This window comes from Morus notabilis, unplaced genomic scaffold (genome assembly GCF_000414095.1).
Source record: "Morus notabilis unplaced genomic scaffold, ASM41409v2 Scaffold337, whole genome shotgun sequence".
Classification (NCBI taxonomy): Eukaryota; Viridiplantae; Streptophyta; class Magnoliopsida; order Rosales; family Moraceae; genus Morus; species Morus notabilis.
The window spans coordinates 604,020-612,539 of record NW_010359286.1 but is presented as its reverse complement, the minus strand read 5'-3'; the positions used below and the strand labels follow the sequence as shown (position 1 = coordinate 612,539).

Genomic DNA, 8,520 nt, shown 5'->3' with positions numbered 1-8,520 from the left:
ATATATATATATATATATATATATATTGTTAAAAGGACTTGAAAACTTTGGTTCAAAGGGGAGCTCAATGAACACACACATGAGGGGGAAATTGTTGAGAAAAGTGCAATATGTGTGTTGTCCCACATGGAAAGTTGATGAGAATGTAAAGTGATATATATATATATATATAGAATGAGCCAATACCTAATATGTTAACTTTTTAGGTCAAGTTGGGCTCCTAAAATGTGTTAGGCTAGTTTCGCATATACTGTCTTCTCAACACATTTTTGACCAATTATATTCTTATGCCTAAGAAGTTTTACTTTAAAAGTGAGTTCATATGAAAGGTGAAACAAGAGAATAAATTTTTGCGTTATTTGAAGAGTAGTCTCATGATGACAAGCAAACTTATAATTATTCTCTATCCACTAACATAGTTGAATAAAAATTGAGATTATGATCAATACATAATAAACGAAGACATTACTGCTATTTATAAAACCAGTTAGTTGGCAAAGTTCTAGAATAAGGAAATCAGCCCATTAGTCTTTAACCAAGAAAAAAAAAACGATAATTCAAAAAATTTTAAAATTAAAATCCAGAGAGAAACATTTCTCTTGACCGCGAGTCATCAAAGATAAACATTTCTTCTCTATATATTATTGAAAAAAAAAGGTACAATTTTCCATCTTTGTTACTAGCTACTAGCTAGTTCTACTTATCCACAGTGCGTGTGGTGTATAAATATATTTATATATATATTTTTTATTTTTTATTCTTTGCTCGAAGATATTTATTTTTTGATTGTTAATTAGTTAGAACTGATACCGAAACTAAAGTCTTAGCATCACGCCTAATTTACTCAAACTGCGATCAGCAAAATTTGACTTGTGTTTGTTGATTTGTGTTGCAAATTGAAGGTTTAAACAAGTGAATTTGCAAATTGAAACATAAACTCAGAGGAGAACTTATTAACTTTTCTGTATCAATATTGGAAAACTGAAGACTTTAATAATTAATACAACCCAGAGATATGATATTTGAGAAGATCGGTTTCTGAGAAAACAGCTCGACATAAATTATACTTGGAAATAAGAGAAATGATTGAAATATAACAATAATTGAAGAGAAAAGCAGAAAGAACCAGATTGAATATCGTCCACACGCACAGCATACCCCATCCAACCTCTTTCAATGCAAAAATCTATCGACGAAACGACTATTCAATTGGCAGTTCTCGATCTTGTCTGATAAATATTTGTATTAAAAATTATAAATAATTACGCGTATTTTTTAATTTAATTTGATTTTAACATAATTTAACTGTAAAAAATTGACCCTATCGGTTGGTTTGACCGGCCTATATATCAACGACAAGGGAATGAAGAAAATAAGGGTCTGTTCTTTTGACGTTTTTGAGTTAAATATTTTTGAGTGAAGATTTTGAGTTGAGTTTGAGTTATAACTTGAGTTGAAGTTGTAATTTGAGTTTGTGTTTGGTTGTGTACATCTGAGTTATGGTTTGAGAAAAGAATCTTTTTCAGTTTGTGTTTGAGTGAGTTAAAACTTGAATTTGTATTTAGATAGTATTTTAATAAAAACTCAATGGTGATGAAAAATTTTAATAGGGTATATGGGTAAGATTTTATTTATCTTTTCGTTGTCAACGCATAGAAAAAAATCCATCTCAATCAGAATTAAAACGAAAAAGTTATAGCATTTTTAAGAATAGAAAAAATATTGTTCATTACTTTGAGTTCGAGTTTTTGAACTCGAGTTGAAGGGGAAACTTGAGCTCGAGTTTTAGTCTCAAACTCGAATTCAAACTTAAAAGAATATGAACTTGAATAAAGTTGTAATTCGAGTTTCCTTTTTTTGAGTTTTTATTGTCACCGAACAGCCCCTTGGTGTCTTGATTTTGTGGGTTGTGCTGAATATTAGTTATTATGTCTTTTTACCTGATTTAATACATGTTTGTTTTACTGGCCCATTTGATTTCACAAAGAGAGAAAAAGGAAATTTTACATGTTTAGCTACACGATTTCTGACACTAAGGCTCCGTTCATTTTGCTAACTCGAGTTTAGAATTCGAGTTTTGTTACAGTAAAAAGCTCTTAGAAACAGTCACATATAACTTTTTTGCTACAGTAAAAAGCTCTTATATAACGTCACATATCAACTCAAATTAAAAACTCAAATCAACGAACTAAATAGACCCTAAGATTGTTTTATAGAAAGTAAAAAATAAAATGCAATTACACAAAGATCCACCCTCTTATTACAACAAATAAACCACACGGATATACATGATACAATATTATAGAGACAATATGGTATATAGCGCCTAATTAATTGAAGCTCATCGGGTACTTTTGTTCACTGTCCGGTTGGAAGAGCCCCCAGTAGATCTCATATTTTGCGCCAATACCATTCCTGATATCATCAAACATGTTGAAAATGTAAGTCTCAATAGGCCTTCCCGGCTTCTTCGGAGTCCCTCCCTTCACATGCTGAACCAAGTTTGAGTTATAAGTCCTCGCATTCTCTAATGTCGCCGCAGTCGTGCCGGCTGACTGCCATCCGGTCTCCGAGACAACGATCTCCAACGACCCTCCGCCAGCCTTCTTGAGAGCAGAATAGAGGGCGTCCAAAATGGTGTCGAAAAGATTGTCATATCCAAATTGGCCATCTTGCACAACAGCAGACTCAGCTCTGAAAAGAGCGTAATCAAGTGAAACATCTGCCGTGTTGGAAATATAAGTGAAATAAGGGTACATGTTGAAAAGCATTGGAGCACTGTTGTTCACCAAGAATCCGATTAAGGGGTCTATAATAGGTCCATAATCCGATCTGAACGAGGCAGCCGAAGGTGGATAAGATGCACCAAGGACTGAAGTGTCCATGGATGTGGAGACTTTGATCTGTTTGTCGAGGCCAATTATAGAGATTGCGCTTTGTATGTTTTGCATTGCAGGGACGAGGAACTGCGCGATAGAGTCGGAGGGAAGGACTTCGTTTCCGACAACGATGTATTTCAAACTGACGTTGTCGTGTCTCCTGATGTTGGTCAGCACCCAATTGTCTGCTTCGGCTTGGCTTGAGGCTATTTTTTGGATGTCCTCATTCTCAATTCCGAGCATGAGCTCGATGTCCGTGCCTCAGAGGGCTTGGAGAGTCGTATTGTCGGGATTGTAGAGTCGTATTCTGCTGATGTTGTATTGCTTGTAGAGAGGTATGACATCATATTCGGCCGACAAGTATCCCAGCAATCCAGTATAGCATACTCCGATTTGTGCAGCGCCTATATACAATGTTAGATCCAATTATGTATAGCGGAAATCTGTAACTTGCAGCAACTATCCAATTATGTATAATCCATCGCAATTATAGCAGACTTGCAGCAACTTTTATTTTTATTTTTATTTTTTTATTTTGGATTAAGCACAATCCATAAAGGCCTCAAAACAGCGCTACAGACACGCAACAAGTTGAGCAGTTTCTTTAAAGTGTGTAATGAATTTTTACTTTGTAAAATATTCTAAATATTTTAGAATATTTAAACCTCACTAATAAGATTATTGCCGTGCGTTAGTTTAATTACAGTTTTCATTAATTATAAGTAGACACTCTTCTTAATTCTCTTTTACCACCCTTCTCGGGACACCTTTAATTAGAATGCTGCAAGGTCGTTATGTTATGTTCAATGGAAGGGGAAGATGTTTTCCCAAGGGGGTAAGGAAATCTTGATTAAGGCTGATGCTCTAATTATACGATGTTTCGGATGCCGAAAGGCTTGTGTGATTATTGGTTGGAGGATTATCCGAGTTGTATTTCAAAGATTTTAAGTGCCGTAATGGTTGTTTCTAGTTAATAAAAGTCCTCTCCAACTTCTAAAATTAAGGCGCATGAGTGAGAGACAGATATATGTACCTGTTTTATTTCTTCTCTGAGGAGAATTATTCGTTTTTTTGTCAATGGTTGTAGGGCAGAAGGTAACGTTGTAGTCAGTCCCGGTTGGGCAAGAAGCTCTCTGACTAAAATCAGAAGGGTAAGTAAAGGCAACCCTGCAAAGATCCCTAAAAAACTCGGAATAACTCGTCGGCTCGCAGATATTCCCGGACGTGCAACAGAACTGATTGTTGCGAAACACGGTGCAGGGATTGTTGCAACCGCCGGGATCTCTCAACTCCATCGGACAATCCCGGTTTACGTCCGCTGCGCATTTACTCAATTGGCTGCAATCGGTAGAGCTAAATTCCTGTGGAATGTTAAACCCTTCAACCACGGAGATATAGAAGACGTCAACATTATTGTTATCTTGGTTTATTGAATATTCAGCCACAATCGAGCCGCCCAGCACAATCGCCGCTCTCGCATTTACCAAGACCGTCGCCGCCGAAAGAACACTTGGTCCGGCCCCAGATCCGGCCCGATCCCGTTATGTTTTTGAGAGTCCATGTCTCGCCTTGCTTTAGCTGCTTTCCCCCGCCGGGGTAGGCGGCAGCCCAGACCGTGTAGGCGCAGGTATTTCGGATCTCTCTTTGTGTTGCGTGCGATGAGGCAAAAGAAAGAGTGATCAGAAGTAAGAGGAAGGAGAAGACGTCCCGGAGATTTGGGAATAAGCCCATGGCCGGCAGTCGACGATAGGTGTGATTTGTCGAGCTTGACTTGAAGGCAAGTCTATGAAGAAGCCCATGGCCGACAATCTTTCTTTTTTCTTCTTTTTTTTTTTCTTTTTTTTTTCTTGCTAAAAAGACTTGAAGACTTTGAAGAAGTACAACAGTAAAATGAGATTGGAATTGTGACAATTAAACCTTCAAACTTAAAAATTTGTTGCACAGTTAGTCTAACTTGAAATGTCCGTTAAATATTGATGAAATTTGCATGTGATTTGCCCGTGTCTCTTCTAAAATTAAGACGCATAAATGGTCATTTAACGAAAAAGGTAAAAATGTAATTTTGAGTGCCTAAAGAGTCAACCTAGTCATGGGAGTTTTTAAACAAGCAAAATATCTTTTTCTATTTTTTTAATTTTTTTGAACTAAAAAAGGTAGAAATGTAATTTTGAGCACCGGAAGAGTCGTTCGGAGCATCCGGACATTTTTTGTTTTTTTTTAATAACATGGTAGCCAATGGAAGTTTTTGATTACATGGATAATACTTTCTTAATGTCAAGCGAATTTTATAATTGATACTTTACTATTATAATTAATTTAAAGACCAAATTGTCGGAACACGTATTGAAAACAAAAATATGAAAAAATGGATAAAAATAGCCAATTATCAATTATGGCCTTGTACATTTGTGCACCTCAATAATCAACTATTGTCACAGAATTACCAAAGCGTAGAGCAGGAGTTCTATTTTTCATTTAAAAACTTCATACATATACATGGTCCGAAAACGACCTTTATTTAAAAGAGACAAAGTAAGATTGCTAAATACAACAATTTTAATACAAGGAAATAAGCATTTCCAATCACCTTTTGTAATGTGGTGAAAGAGGTGGGATGCTTTGTTCGTATGTAAAGAAATTAGTCGGATCAACTAAAGTCTTTACATAAACCAACCTATAGAAATTGCTCTTAAAATACTTAGTGCCCCAAATACTTGCTTGTGCAACATAGTTGTAATCATCCTCATCAGAATTAATCCCGATGTCAAGGTCTCTGAAGTTGAGATACGCACCCCTAGGATTCTTTGAAACAAAAGGAGTCATGTAATCGTAAGCACTTCTTACCCAGCTAATATGCTCGTTGGTTCTCATAATATTTCCATCGTCTATCCATGACACCAAGTACCGAAGGTTGTAGAGGTTCCCAGCTCGGTGTGGGAACGGAATTTCAGATTCTGAAATCTCATTCATCTTCCCTCCATAAGGAAAAAGTTCAATGAAACCTTCTCCTATTTCTTCGTCATACAACTTGCCCAACAATTTTTCCAACACGTCATCTGGAATAGGTTCTTTCACGTAGTCAGATTTCAATTTGAAACCCTTCATCTCGAAATTAAGTGTTCTATTGAGTAGAACTTCCAAGGGCTCTCTGTTTCGGAAAAAGTTGTAGTGCATAATGGATCGGACCCACGGCATTTCTATGCATTCTTCTTTAAGCAAACCCAACTCGGGGAAACTCCTTTTGCATCAATGGAAGGACCTTATCTTGACTGCCGTGAAATGTTGCTGAGATGACAGCTAATACTTCAATTTTCGTATTCCCTTGTTCATCGCTAGTCTTCGCAGTTTGGAATCCAAGAAAGATAGTTAGATTCTTATCGATGTCGGCAATACGGCGTTGATACCGATGAGCAAACTTCTTTGTTGCATTGTTTTCCCACTTCCTTACGGCTTCAAATACGGTCACTGTCGTAGGCACGTCCACCAGTCGGATTTTCCAGGCAAGAACAATTCCGAAGCTTCCAGCTCCACCACCGCGTATGGCCCAAAACAAATCTTCCCCCATAGATTTCCGATTGAGAATTCTTCCTCGCACGTCCATAAATTGCGCGTCAATAATATTATCAGATGCGAGCCCGTGTTTTCGCGTCGAATAGCCATAGCCTCCCCCACCTAACTGCCCACCAACACCGATAGTGTGGCCAAGCCCTCCAGGGAAGGCAAGACTTAGGCTTTTCTCAGCAATCCTATAATAAAGTTCGCCAATGGTTGCTCCAGACTGAACCCATGCAGACTTGCTCTTCACGTCAATGGTAACAGAACTTAAGTTTCTCAAGTCAAGTATGACAAAAGTGACATTAGACATATAAGAAAGGCCCTCGTAATCATGGCCACCACTTCGGATTCTGATTTGTATGTCATGTTTCTTGGCGCAGTAAAGAGTGGCTTGGACGTGGGAGACATGTAATGGTGTTACGATAACGAATGGTTTTGGGATTGGAAGAGAAAGAAAACGAGGATTCTGCATCGTTCAAGTCAATATAGTTGAATAAGATGGATTATTTTGAGTGTAGATAATGGATTCAGAAGTGGAGGTAGAGTTGGATTTGGATATACGAGTGCTCAGGCACTTAAGAAAGCCTTCATGACCAATTTGATCAGCTGAAGCTACCAATACAAATGAAAAAAGAAAGATGGAAATTTTGGCAAACGATAAAGATAAGGAAAAGTACTTCATTTTGGTTGATACGATAAGAACCAATTTTTTTTCTTGATATGATTGAGGAAGATTGCCACCTTAATTTATAGCGCAGGCCGGGATTATTCTATTGGCTATTAACATTTGACATTTTCGAGCGAAACAATTTTACCACTTGTATGCGGGAACTTAATTAGGAGGTTGATTAAGTTGAATGTTGATTCAATCTTTTTCATTGAAAAAGTACAAAGTCAATAAAATTAAATTGAAACAAAAGATATTTTCATACCGTTTTGAAAATCATGCGGTTTAGAAACGAAGTATTTCGCCGAAAAACCATCCCAAAAAAAAAGTCACAAGCACAATGAGAAAGCAGTGAGACATTTTCCTCTTTTTAAAACAAAAATTTAATAGTAAATTTTATTTCAAAAAAAAAAAGATATTTTCATTTCATTATTCTAGAAAAAAAAAAATGGAAAACTCTGTGGAGCATAAAAAAAACATAGGATATGTCCTATTACTTGTGTATTTGTGATACTATGCTACTACCTTACACCAGCACACACGTACAAGTATTTATAAGTAGGGCTAGCAATATGAGTCACGACACGATAATATGACTTAAAACAAACTTGAATTTCACGGGTCAGGTGAGAATTGGGTCGACCTGAAATTGACAGGAAAACACGGGTCAATTTCGGGTTGGACCCGTCAAACCTGAACACGACACGAATCTCGTAAAAAATTAAAGAATATATATTTTTCATTATATATTTGTCACGCCCCCCAAACGGGGTGGGTGACGTGGAGCTCGATTAGGGATTAATAAAGCAGATTCCCAGACCGGGCCCCACACTTAACTGCATTACAATATAACTGAATTACATAATCCAGGAGCCTCTGACACACATGGCTCCACCCACAGGACATACAGTATCGTACATACATGCTCATGTAATTAATCATTACAACAGACATCAACCACAATCTAGTGAATCCAAATATTACATAAGTTTACAGAATTCTCAAATTCCTTACATTTGTCCAAAAGGATGTTCACGATCCTCACTTGATTCCAACAGCAGCACAACTCAGCTGCTCCGTAGCAAATATCCAGCTACTGTGCACCGCTCCTCGAGTCTCCTGGGAGGGGTTTAACATTTAAAACATAAAACGTGAGCGAAAGGCCCAGTAGGATATAATATTTGGAATATTTAAAATAAATGAGCGCATGAATAAATAATTGAATACATAAATAAAATAAGACATTCAGTCCCGACAGAACAGCCAGAACCTCACATCCTTTTTCTCAAAGGAAATATAATCGTAAATAATCGTTTTACAGGCTTCAACAAGTAATTAGTACAAATTACTTACCTAACCAAGTGCCTCGCGTACCCGGACCGAGTTTCGGGTTCTGCCCCCGAGGATGCACTCTCCGCA

The 8,520-nt window shown here is 37.1% G+C and overlaps 2 pseudogenes; both read right to left on the bottom strand.

Annotated features, from left to right (window-relative positions):
* Window positions 1-4,741, bottom strand: part of LOC21406508 — a 7,587-nt pseudogene extending 2,846 nt beyond the window's left edge.
* Window positions 4,742-5,462: 721 nt separating this feature from the next.
* Window positions 5,463-8,520, bottom strand: part of LOC112090815 — a 7,866-nt pseudogene continuing 4,808 nt past the window's right edge.